Source organism: Crinia signifera, chromosome 4, assembly GCF_055691185.1.
Source record: "Crinia signifera chromosome 4, ASM5569118v1, whole genome shotgun sequence".
Classification (NCBI taxonomy): Eukaryota; Metazoa; Chordata; class Amphibia; order Anura; family Myobatrachidae; genus Crinia; species Crinia signifera.
Genome location: NC_139220.1, coordinates 301,509,755 through 301,523,020, shown reverse-complemented (window position 1 = coordinate 301,523,020; position 13,266 = coordinate 301,509,755). Strand labels below are relative to the sequence as shown.

The following is a 13,266-nucleotide window of genomic DNA, read 5'->3' as shown; positions in this document are numbered from 1 at the left end:
GGAGTGGCCCTGCTGTGTAATGTAGCTGTGATGTCAGTATTTAGCTCTGCTGTGTGATGTCAGTGTGTAGCACTGCTGTGTAAGGTAGCTGCAATGTCAGGGAGTAGCCCTGCTGTGTTATTTAGCTGTGATGTCAGTATTTAGCCCTGCTATGTGATATCCATGTGTAGCCCTGCTGTGTAAGGTAGCTGTGATGTCAGGGAGTAGCCCTGCTATGTGATGTCAGTGTGTAGCCCTGCAGTGTAAGGTATCTGTGATGTCAGGGAGTAGCCCTGCTGTGTGATGTCAGTGTGTAGCATTGCTGTGCAAAGTAGCTGCAATGCCAGGGAATAGCCCTGCTGTGTAATGTAGCTGTGATGTCAGTATTTAGCCCTGCTCTGTGATGTCAGTGTTGTAGCATTGCTGTGCAAGCAAGGTAGCTGCGATGGCAGGGAGTAGCCCTGCTGTGTAATGTAGCTGTGATGTCAGTATTTAGCACTGCTATGTGATGTCAGTGTGTAGCACTGCTGTGTAAGGTAGCTGCGATGCCAGGGAGTTGCCCTGATGTGTGATGTAGCTGTGATGTCAGTATTTAGCACTGCTATGTGATGTCAGTGTGTAGCACTGCTGTGTAAGGTAGCTGCAATGTCAGGGAGTAGCCCTGCTGTGTTATTTAGCTGTGATGTCAGTATTTAGCCCTGCTATGTGATGTTCATGTGTAGCCCTGCTGTGTAAGGTAGCTGTGATGTCAGGGAGTAGCCCTGCTATGTGATGTCAGTGTGTAGCCCTGCAGTGTAAGGTATCTGTGATGTCAGGGAGTAGCCCTGCTGTGTGATGTCAGTGTGTAGCATTGCTGTGCAAAGTAGCTGCGATGCCAGGGAATAGCCCTGCTGTGTAATGTAGCTGTGATGTCAGTATTTAGCCCTGCTGTGTGATGTAGCTGTGATGTCAGGGCATAGCCCTGCTCTGTGATGTCAGTGTGTAGCACTGCTGTGTAAGGTAGCTGCGATGTCCTGGAGTAGCCCTGCTGTGTAATGCAGCTGTGATGTCAGTATTTAGCCCTGCTGTGTGATATCAGTGTGTAACATTGCTGTGTAATGCAGCTGTGATGTCAGTATTTAGCCCTGCTGTGTGATATCAGTGTGTAGCATTGTTGTGTAATGCAGCTGTGATGTCAGTAGTTAGCCCTGCTATGTGATGTGAGTGTGTAGCATTGCTGTGTAAGGTAGCTGTGATGTCAGGGAGTGGCCCTGCTGTGTAATGTAGCTGTGATGTCAGTATTTTGCCCTGCTGTGTAATGTAGCTGTGATGTCAGTATTTAGCCCTGCTGTGTAATGTAGCTGTGATGTCAGTATTTAGCCCTGCTCTGTGATGTCAGTGTTGTAGCATTGCTGTGCAAGCAAGGTAGCTGCGATGGCAGGGAGTAGCCCTGATGTTTGATGTAGCTGTGATGTCAGTATTTAGCCCTGCTGTGTGATGTCCGTGTGTAGCATTGCTGTGTAAGGTAGCTGTGATGTCAGGGAGTGGCCCTGCTGTGTAATGTAGCTGTGATGTCAGTATTTAGCTCTGCTGTGTGATGTAGCTGTGATGTCAGGGAGTGGCCCTGGTGTAATGTAGCTGTGATGTCAGTATTTAGCCCTGCTCTGTGATGTCAGTGTTGTAGCATTGCTGTGCAAGCAAGGTAGCTGCGATGGCAGGGAGTAGCCCTGCTGTGTAATGTAGCTGTGATGTCAGTATTTAGCACTGCTATGTGATGTCAGTGTGTAGCACTGCTGTGTAAGGTAGCTGCGATGCCAGGGAGTTGCCCTGATGTGTGATGTAGCTGTGATGTCAGTATTTAGCACTGCTATGTGATGTCAGTGTGTAGCACTGCTGTGTAAGGTAGCTGCAATGTCAGGGAGTAGCCCTGCTGTGTTATTTAGCTGTGATGTCAGTATTTAGCCCTGCTATGTGATGTCCATGTGTAGCCCTGCTGTGTAAGGTAGCTGTGATGTCAGGGAGTAGCCCTGCTATGTGATGTCAGTGTGTAGCCCTGCAGTGTAAGGTATCTGTGATGTCAGGGAGTAGCCCTGCTGTGTGATGTCAGTGTGTAGCATTGCTGTGCAAAGTAGCTGCGATGCCAGGGAATAGCCCTGCTGTGTAATGTAGCTGTGATGTCAGTATTTAGCCCTGCTCTGTGATGTCAGTGTTGTAGCATTGCTGTGCAAGCAAGGTAGCTGCGATGGCAGGGAGTAGCCCTGCTGTGTAATGTAGCTGTGATGTCAGTATTTAGCACTGCTATGTGATGTCAGTGTGTAGCACTGCTGTGTAAGGTAGCTGCGATGCCAGGGAGTTGCCCTGATGTGTGATGTAGCTGTGATGTCAGTATTTAGCACTGCTATGTGATGTCAGTGTGTAGCACTGCTGTGTAAGGTAGCTGCAATGTCAGGGAGTAGCCCTGCTGTGTTATTTAGCTGTGATGTCAGTATTTAGCCCTGCTATGTGATGTTCATGTGTAGCCCTGCTGTGTAAGGTAGCTGTGATGTCAGGGAGTAGCCCTGCTATGTGATGTCAGTGTGTAGCCCTGCAGTGTAAGGTATCTGTGATGTCAGGGAGTAGCCCTGCTGTGTGATGTCAGTGTGTAGCATTGCTGTGCAAAGTAGCTGCGATGCCAGGGAATAGCCCTGCTGTGTAATGTAGCTGTGATGTCAGTATTTAGCCCTGCTGTGTGATGTAGCTGTGATGTCAGGGCATAGCCCTGCTCTGTGATGTCAGTGTGTAGCACTGCTGTGTAAGGTAGCTGCGATGTCCTGGAGTAGCCCTGCTGTGTAATGCAGCTGTGATGTCAGTATTTAGCCCTGCTGTGTGATATCAGTGTGTAACATTGCTGTGTAATGCAGCTGTGATGTCAGTATTTAGCCCTGCTGTGTGATATCAGTGTGTAGCATTGTTGTGTAATGCAGCTGTGATGTCAGTAGTTAGCCCTGCTATGTGATGTGAGTGTGTAGCATTGCTGTGTAAGGTAGCTGTGATGTCAGGGAGTGGCCCTGCTGTGTAATGTAGCTGTGATGTCAGTATTTAGCCCTGCTGTGTAATGTAGCTGTGATGTCAGTATTTAGCCCTGCTGTGTAATGTAGCTGTGATGTCAGTATTTAGCCCTGCTCTGTGATGTCAGTGTCGTAGCATTGCTGTGCAAGCAAGGTAGCTGCGATGTCAGGGAGTAGCCCTGCTGTGTAATGTAGCTGTGATGTCAGTATTTAGCCCTGCTGTGTGATGCCCGTGTGTAGCATTGCTGTGTAAGGTAGCTGTGATGTCAGGGAGTGGCCCTGCTGTGTAATGTAGCTGTGATGTCAGTATTTAGCCCTGCTGTGTAATGTAGCTGTGATGTCAGTATTTAGCCCTGCTGTGTAATGTAGCTGTGATGTCAGTATTTAGCCCTGCTCTGTGATGTCAGTGTCGTAGCATTGCTGTGCAAGCAAGGTAGCTGCGATGTCAGGGAGTAGCCCTGCTGTGTAATGTAGCTGTGATGTCAGTATTTAGCCCTGCTGTGTGATGCCCGTGTGTAGCATTGCTGTGCAAGCAAGGTAGCTGCGATGTCAGGGAGTAGCCCTGCTGTGTGATGTAGATCAGTCTTGACTGACCTATATTTGCGGCTTCCTGCTCCGAGAATGGGCCAGCCTCCATCATGCCCACAAATGGTGACTTTATATCTGGGGAGAAGTACGGGTAACATACATATAACCATATTCAATATACTGTAAATGCTTTTACTTACACACAAGGCCATAAAACCAAACCACACCAATGGACATCTCTTCTCTCAAAATATCTCCCAACTCTCCGCTCTGCACAAGATCTAGGTGTCTCATCCACATTCATTGCCTGCTACGATTGCAGGTGCGAGGATAAAACTGATCAGTATTGATTAAATGAGTAGGTGCTAGAGACAGGGCCCTCCACTGACAAAGCGGGCACTCATTGAATGCATTTACAAGAAGTGCCAAGGCGTGACCTGAAATAACAATAAATGTGATAAAACCACAGGAAAAGTACCGAATGCTAAAAAAAGGTATGTGCGAATTCTCAGAACCAAGTTTGTGTTTCCATATATGCCAGTAATATTTATTTTTTACTGGAAACCCTCTATATTTTTACAAAGAATCTCATTTGCACTGTGTGATGATTGGATGTTAAACCTACCACATCCCTTTTATGTTTTATATAAATAAAGGGCTAAGGCAGTGGTGGGATTCAAATAAATTAACAACAGGTTCTATGTCCTAACCCCCATTGCACATAAAGCCACATGCCATAACGCCAATAACACATAAGGCCACACACCGTATACCCACTACACATTGTGCTACACGCCGTGATGCCAGCTACACATTTTGCCGCACACCATGATGCCCATTACATATTTGAAACATGTGCCAATTACCTACATGCTCATTGCTAGGAGGGTGTTGCTCGATGCCAGGGGCTTCATGCTGGATGCCAGGGGCCTCATGCTGGATGCCAGGGGCCTCATGCTGGATGCCAAGGGGGCTTCATGCTGGATGCCAAGGGGGAATACATGCTGGTTGCCAGGGGTGTAACTAGCCCCATAGAAACTGCAAACATAGGAGACTGCAGAGACACCATGGAGCGCTCAGCTAATAAAGCGGAGAGGCGCTGTAAGCAGCTGTGACAGCCAGGCAGAGAGCTGCATGCTGCCCGGCTGTATACTGAACTGAAAGCAGGTCCGCGGCTATTTTGAATTCTCCAGCTGGACCGAGAGACAGTAGGAGCTCGCGGCCGGCAGCCAATAAGAAGCCCCCATTGCCGCTCCTTATTGGCTGCCGGACCGTGAGCTCCTATTGTCTCGCGGTCCAGCAGCTGCAGTAGCATTCAAAATAGCCACGGACGGTGGCGGACCTGCTTTCAGTATACAGCCGGGCAGAACGCAGCTCTCTGCCCTGCTGTCACAGATACTTCAAGAAGTTCAAGTACCTTGTCAGCGCTCTTAACCACCGGTTCTGCAGAACCGATCGTACATTAGGTATCGGTTCTGCAGAACCGGTGCGAACCGGCTGAATCCCACCAATGGGCTAAGGGGCCCAAAAGTCAAAGCAGACTTATATTATAATCACACGTGTCGAGTGTTCTTTTTCTGTTCTCAAACCGGTTGCAAAAACTCTGACTGATATCGAAGGTGATTGATCAATTATATTGGGTGGTCCCATTACCCTGACACAGGACTTTCTTCGGGCTGCACCCACTCTGTGGAAATCTTTCCCACACACAATAAAAGCTCCCATACACTAGTTCGACTTGTCCCGGGAGGCTCACTTACAATTTGGCACTTGATGTACTAAATTTACATGCAATAAATCACGTTCGGTTTATTGTATGTAAATCCCCGGGGAGCTGGCAGCGGGGTCCCTGCGGCAGCTGGGTAGTAAGCGGGGTCCCTGCGACAGATGGGCAGTCAGCGGCAGGGTCCCTGTGGCGGATGGGCGGTCAGCAGCGGGGTCCCTGTGGTGTATGGGTGGTCAGCAGCGGGGTGTCTGCGGCAGATGAGAACTAGTAGCGCTATTGGCAGGGCCGGAAGTGGCTGCTTAACGTGCAACTATATTTTGAAAAGACTGGGTGGAGTATTCTCTCAGCCAATCAGCGGCCTCCCGAAAAAAATAGTTAGAAGCAGCGCTGGAACTACAGACCAATTCGACCATCAAGGCCGGCCCATCTGTCGACACTGTCAGGAGGCCGGACACGTCGAGAGAAACTGCCCCTCGTCCGACCATTTAAACTTCAATGCCCCGAGGGAGAGGGCCGAACCTCGGGGAGAACACCGGGAGTAGACTCAGACCCGGAGGAATGGTGGGCCCAATACGTAGGACAATGCCCGAGGATCCCAGTAGTGATCAACGGGATAGAGACAGTGGCCATGATCGACACCGGGTCACAGGTATCCATGATACAGTTACCCACTCTCCAAAAGTATTGGGGAAAGGTACCGTTTAGACAGCCCCCCACGCAAGTGAAGGTGGTCGCCGCCAATGGCCGAGAGGTCGTCTGCAACGGGTACTGGGAAGCAGATTTGCAGATTGGACGAACACGTTTACCCAGGCAGGGGTATTTAGTGATCACCTGCGGGGAAGGGAGAGTTGCCCCCATCATCCTGGGCATGAACATACTAAGGAATTGCCCTGAAGAGCTGATTGCAGCGTTAAAACACGAACCAGTGAACCAAGACCAGGCTGGGGAGATCACCCAACAGCACATAGTCTGCGTCCAGGGGAGCCAAGTGGAGAAGAGAGTGATGGCCCCGCGTATCCAAGGGACGGTCAAGTGGTTTAACATCCGAAGGGGATATGGTTTCATCAACCGGAACGACACAAGGGATGACGTTTTTGTCCATCGGACAGCCCAAAAGAAGAGTCGCTCGCGGAGACTTCTGTGCAGTCTCAGAGAAGGCGAGGCGGTGGAGTTCGATGTGGTGGAGGAGGAAAAGGGTGCCAAAGCGGTGAACGTGACTGGTCCAGGTGGGGTGCCAGCAAGAAGAAACCGGCTGGGCCCCGACAAGCGTCCTTTCCGCAAGCGTGCCCATTGCTGCCAAAGTGGACAGATGGGGCCACCGATTTCCCTCAGCCCAGTCTCACGGCATCTACCCACAGGGGTGAACCTTGTCCCCGCCAATAGAGGAGAGAAGCCGGTCGCTGAAGAAGAGTGGAGTCATCTCACCCCTATCGTTAACAGTCGTCCACGGCGGAGATTTCACCATAAATGGGATGCCGAGCCCTACGTGGTCACCAAGAGCCCGACGGCATCAATCGAAGTCCACCAAAGCGGAGAACCGGACGGGACTCGATTGCACTGGGTACATCGCAACCAGCCTAAGTCATACTCTCGACAGATGGAGGCCCCTACCGTCGCCCCCGGGGAGCATGCCCAGAGGCCCGCAGGGACTGCTGTTGAACGAAGGGTGGAGCATACCGTCCATCCCTGCTACACTGACCACAGAACCTGTAGAAGACTACGTGACCCCGGCGCCAGAAGAAGCGCCAGCATTACCGGCGAGGCGGTCCTCCCGAAGTACTACGGGTACGCTACCAGCCCGATACCAACAATAAATTCCCAAGCCCTAAGGGCCTGTCATTATTGTATATAAATATGTTCTACTGTTATTTATGATGCCGTTCTTAATTTACAGTTGTTGTGATGTTATACCCTTGTGTGAGAAAGAGACTTAACTTATTCGGAACTTGAGTCGAACTTGCTTCTTCACTAACGTGGCGTGAGGACACGACCACGAAAAAGTATGGGCGGATGTAAGCCCCAGAGGAAGGGGTTAATGGGAGACCCAGCTGCCCCTCCAGCCAACAAGAGGACGGAGCGGCCAGAGACCATGACCCCCGCTGACCCCCCCCGTGTAACAGTCAGCCGGAGGCGCAGGGCACACATGCTGGGTGACCCCCGCAAACCTCCCCAGCAGCCCCAGGCCATCAGAGAGGCCTGTGACCTCCAGGCTATCCCGACAAGCAGCCACACCCAGGACGCCACAAGGAGCGTGGCTCCTGAGAACTACATTAAGTCCAGCAACCCAGAGGAGATGCAGGGAGTGAGTCACCCCAAACCAGCCACAGAAAGTGCCTCCCAACCGTAAGTCTGCCCCTGGGGCAAGTGATACTGACATCCCTGTACAGTGTAGAGAGAGGGACACATAGAGGAAGAGACCTGTCCCCCTGCAACAGTAACTGTGTAACCTGGTTGGCTGTGTAGCCACTTAATCTGCACCTGCTAGAGACCCATAGAGTGACTCTGACTGGTTTAATCTGCACGCTGCCGTGAGCAGAGCACCCTTATTGAAACTCCACTTGTCACGTTCAATTACGCAAGGAAACATAAGCGACTATAAGGGCTCCTGGGCCTCCTTGCCATACTGCCAATTACCCCTATCAGTAAATGGGAAGGGTCTCTTGTGGAACAATCCGGCCACCTAGTGGTTCATGAACCAAGTTGCATCCTCCTATAGGATATCCCGGAACAGTAACCAATTAAGTTAAGTCCTATGCATAGGCCCTTCATCTGGACTGACCGGTCTTAGTGGTAGAAAATGTACCCGGGTACTCAGGTTAAATTGTGTATGTATTTGATGGAGGTTTGCCGACGTAATTTGTGAGTATACAGTGTGTCGTAAGGTTCACTCGCATTTGGCCCTATTACTGCTGTCAAACGTAAGTAGTGTACCCACTCGCAGTTCAGTGGAGGTTAGTACTGGCTCCCCGAGCCACAGTGATAGGCCGGGTACGGAGTGACTTAGAGTTACCGGTAACTCCATAGGCCCTGTATGGTATCGAATGCGATACTGCTGTTTATGCCTTGTATAAGTTATATTGCATTTATTTTATGGTTGTATCGTGAAATTACTGTTATCTTATTCCGTAAAAGAGGTTGATGCTTTAACTGACCGTTTAGAATAAAAGGTCAAACCACTCCTGTTGTCAAGTGTTCTGTGTCCATTCCTGCATCAAGAGAAGACTCCAGACTGAGATCCGCGAGTTCGGGGAAGCACGACTCCCACCGCATCCATAAGGTAACCCCTCCTCAGGTGTCTACAGGTCCTCTGGGACTTACCCCTGGATGGCAGTAGGGTAGCAATGTCCTTAAACAGGTGGCTAAGGATTGTAGGTTCACCTGGAGATGTCCCACTTGGTGGAGGATCACAGTGGGTCCTCGAGGACAGGTGGCTGTAGATGGAGAAGCTCACCTGGGGATGTTCTGCAGGGCATCCAAGTACGGGTCCACAATGGGTGCTGGGGGGGGGTTCCCCAAACTGGATGGCAGTGGGATAGCAGTGAGCTTAGAGATGGAGCAATAGATGGTAGTCTTGAATCCAATCCTGGAGGTTTAAAAACACATCTAATGCGTCTCACCACTGGCAATGGCTTTTTCAAAGGGCTCCCATCTGATTGGCTGAGAGAATTCTCTCAGCCAATAAACAGCCGGCCAGTCTTTTCAAAATATAGTTGCAAGTTCAGCAGCAGCTTCCCGCTCCGCCAATAGCGCTACTAGTTCCCATCTTCTGCAGGGACCCTGCAGCTGACTGCCCATCCGCCGCAGGGACCCCGCTGACTGTCCATCCACTGCAGGGACCCCTCTGCCTCCCCAGCTGTCGCAGGTACCCCGCTTCCTCCCCAGTGCTTCTTGGACTCCGCTGCCTCCCCATCTATCCCGCTGCCCACCCTATGGACCCCAGTGGTGCTTCAACACTGACACACACCTGGGATCGGACCCAATACATCGCGGGTGCTAAAAAGCATCCATGATGTGCCAGTGACGGGACGGATCCGATTAATTTTATGTGCAGCCCATCCGACCTCCCGGATGTCTGCACATGCGATTTGGGACAATTTCACAGCCCGACCCATCCGGATTGGGTGAAATTGGTCCCAAATCGCATAGTGTCTCCAATTCTTCAAGCGTTCCCTGATAACTCACCTCTTCAGGCAAGCCAGGAATCAGATTCCAGAATTACTCACATAACCTTCACAAACCTTTCCTATCCAATCACATCCCCACTGTACAGGCCACACGTACAATCTCTTACTTTCTTTTTCACACTTCTCATCCTATTGACTCCCCCCCCCCCCTTGGACAAAATAGAAGGGTCACAGTCCACAAAGAACCTCTGCATTAATTTGATTGTCTGTAAATACCCTATTTCCAACTGTAAAGTGCAACGGAACTTGCTGCGCTGTATACAAAGTTGCTAATAAATAAATAGTGCCATGTACAAGCAGAAAAGAATATATCCCTTAAGGTAAGCTCAAAGGTAAAACAGTGGCAAACCACTGGGTGCATCATCTACTACGAACACATGGGGGCCTCACTAAAGGTACCGGGTGCTCCCCCAAAAAAGATCTGCTTAGAAAAAGGGTCAGTAAGGAGATAAAGCTAAACTCAAATAGTGTAATATAATTATACAATTTATTTAAAACACCTAAAATTAGCAAATGTGAAAGGCATAAGCATAAAGTGCATACTGCGCTCAGCGCTGCTCGAAAACAAATGGACGAGCCGGAGGTGTTGTTTATCAGATCTGGAATTACCTTGCTAGGCTCCTAGGTGTTACAGTCTAAGATCACAGCAGTTATGGAAGGATGCCCAAATGGTAAAAGGTATGATGTCCAAATACCAACACATTTTGAAACTGTCTCTTCTTCAGGGCTACGAATTGCGAAATGCGTTCATTTTTGGACATCATACCTTTAACCATTTGGCCATCCTTCCATGACTGATGTAATCTTAGACCGGAACGTTATTATTCAACAATGGGCACAGACACAATCGCACCGGACAACAATACCACAGCCGCACCACAGGCACAATCACACCACAGGCACCACAACTACACCACAACCACACCACAGGCACAACCACACCACAGGCACCACAACTACACCACAGCCAAAACCTCACCTGACAACCACACCATGGATCCAACCACACCTGACTGACCGCCAAAATGTGCAGCCTCTCTTATGCAGCCTCACATGTACAATTAAATCTTTTTTTCCAATGTTGTCCCTGTTTAAAACACACCCCCCTGGTTTAATTCAATATAAATGCATCTTGTGAATGACTGTCATGTGAACACACAGCATCTGAATAGACCACTTGCTCACATGAGACTCTTCATAAAGACACCATTTCTGTATTCTCACCCCACACAAATAAACATCTACTGAGTGACTGGTGTTTATCATTTCATTTGTATGAATGAACTATCGATGTCCTCTACAGCAGCTGGCTCCTGGTCACTGAGAGGGAGCCAGCATTTTAGGCACAAGTATATGGGGGCATCTCCAGGGCCTTTCCCCCTAGGCCATGCCCCTTCTGTGATGTCACTGAGGGATTCCCATGAGGCCACACCCCTTTCTCCAAGGCCATGTCCCTTTGGCTGCCACCCGCCTGGGACTTTCTTCTTTTGTGTACATTCATGCTGCTAAACGTGCATGGTCTCACACACCCAACTGTGCATTATATATGATGGTTGTTGCAACGTTATACACCATCACTGGTCGTATCATTGAATCCTGCACTAGTGCTATGACATGTGCTATTTCTCTGTTTGGCCTACACTCCCGTGACTGCACATCTGGGGCTACAACCGATTGTAATGATAAGCCCACGGCAATCCAGAATTTTTGCATGTGCATAGTTGCAAGACATCGCTCAACGTCGTTGACATCGGCATTGCATGCGAAATGCGTGAGGCTCAAAATATGCCCCAAAATTCTAGTAGTCATTGTTGGCCAATTTGCATATATGTGTGGCCACACACCGCCCTTTGTCCCGGCCCTTATGGAAGAAGCCATCATTGCTATCAGCATGCACCCACTTGCATCAGCCCGATACTGGCTGCAAGAGATCCTTTTGGAATCAGAGGCAGCTATATGTATGTACAGCTCAGCATAGCAGGCAATAATGTGCAGTGGCTGAACTTGTGGGTGGTGATCCCAGGTGCTAAGATGTCATTTGGGCCCCCCTCCTCCACCTCAACCCAAGTTCACAATATGCAAGACAGCAGTGGGTGACAGGAAGAGGGTGACCAGGGCAGCTGTGGGACCCTTAGTCCCAGGGACCCGATGCACTGCACAGCTGCACCAATGGTAGTTCCGCCTGTGATTCCTAGATTCACAGAATTGATATTGCTCTGTCCTATGTAAGGGAGGGGTTATCTAGTAAAGAAAATACACAACACAAATCCCCCCAGCACTCTACAACGGACCCACCAGAGAGACTAACATCCTATACAGAGGTGTGGCTAGGAGACATGGTGCTCGAGGAAGGGTATGTTTTGGCACCTCCACTTGTTTTTCCTTTTAATGTAATGCCCCTTACACATTATGCAACACACCACATTATGCCACACAAAGTGTATTGTCCATTACATATTATGCCACACACCGTAATTCCCCTTACACAATATGCCACACAAAGTGTAATGCCCAATACACATTATGCCACACAAACCAGAATACCCATTACGCATTATGTCACACCATTTTATAGCCCACATATAAAAAATGCACTTCGCAAATTATGCCCCACAGTAAGAGTAGACTGTAAGGCTTCTACCACATACATTAATTACAGATATTTTTTACATTGCTCTATTTTGGGGATTTTTTAGCCAGGGGTCTCATGCTCGTTACTGGGGGGGGGGGGGGGTGTTACATTCTCATTGCCAGGGGGAGTTACTTGCTCGTTACCAGAGAGAGTTACATGTTTGTCGCCATGGTGGGTTACATTGCTAGGAGAAGAGTTACATGCTTGCCGCTAGGGTGAGTTACATGCTCATTGTTAGGGGGAATTTTCATGCTTGTTGCCAAGGGGTTACATGCTCATTGCCAGGGTGTTACATGCTTGTTGCCATGGGGAGTTACATGCTTGTTGCCAGGGGGGTGTTACATGCTTGGTGCTAATTGCTAATATTTCTGCATCTAGACCATCCATCATATTCCTCTATACCCTTGGAAAATTACCCATACGTGGAACCTTCACGACATTACAACTCTAATAGAGGAGACCTGCAGCGATCCCTAAGAGTGAAATCCGTGATCTGGAAGGTGATTGGCATTTGAGTACGCAGAGAGTGGCGTCCCGCGGCGGCTCCCAGCACCGGCTCCCTATCTATCTATAGGAGTCACGCTGGTGTGAGCGTGTACGGGACCAACTTACCATCGTCCACTCCATCCAGAGACGTCCCACGGCGGGTCCCACTCCAACGGAGTCACGCTGGTGTGAGCGGGTACGGGACCAACTTACCATCATCTCGCCCACTGTGTGTCTGCTCCCGGCACCGGCTCCCTTCCATCAGAGCAACGCCGGTAGAAGTGGATACTCTTTTACATCACTTCTCAACGCCGCACCAAGCCAGCAGCCGGTAATATACTATCTATTTGTTTGCAGGACTTTCTTTCCACTATCTTCAGCCACAGAGGCATATGATTATCTAAAGAACATTCATTTCTGTTGCATTAACTTTGCTACAAACTTTTATATTTATCTGACGTATATACAAAAATACAAGGGAAGCTACAATTGTTTCTAAATGGGTCTGAGTTGCCCAGAAGGAAATTATTAACATAATTGTTCAATTAAGGTGGATGCTGATGCATTTTATGAATCAATGAATAAGGCATTTATTATAAAAAAAATTTAAGGTGTATTTAATTATTGTTTTATTATTTTTTTACTATATATGTGATTTAGATTATCATCTTTATAATATTAAATAAAAATAGTAAATTAGATCAA

The 13,266-nt window shown here is 49.0% G+C and overlaps 1 long non-coding RNA gene across 1 annotated transcript in view; it reads left to right on the top strand.

Annotated features, from left to right (window-relative positions):
- Positions 1–13,266, top strand: part of LOC146075738 (uncharacterized) — a 26,777-nt gene extending 13,511 nt beyond the window's left edge. Inside the window, exon 2 of the long non-coding RNA XR_014473619.1 lies at positions 12,454–13,266. This is a non-coding gene — a long non-coding RNA (uncharacterized LOC146075738). The remainder of the gene's footprint in view (positions 1–12,453) is intronic.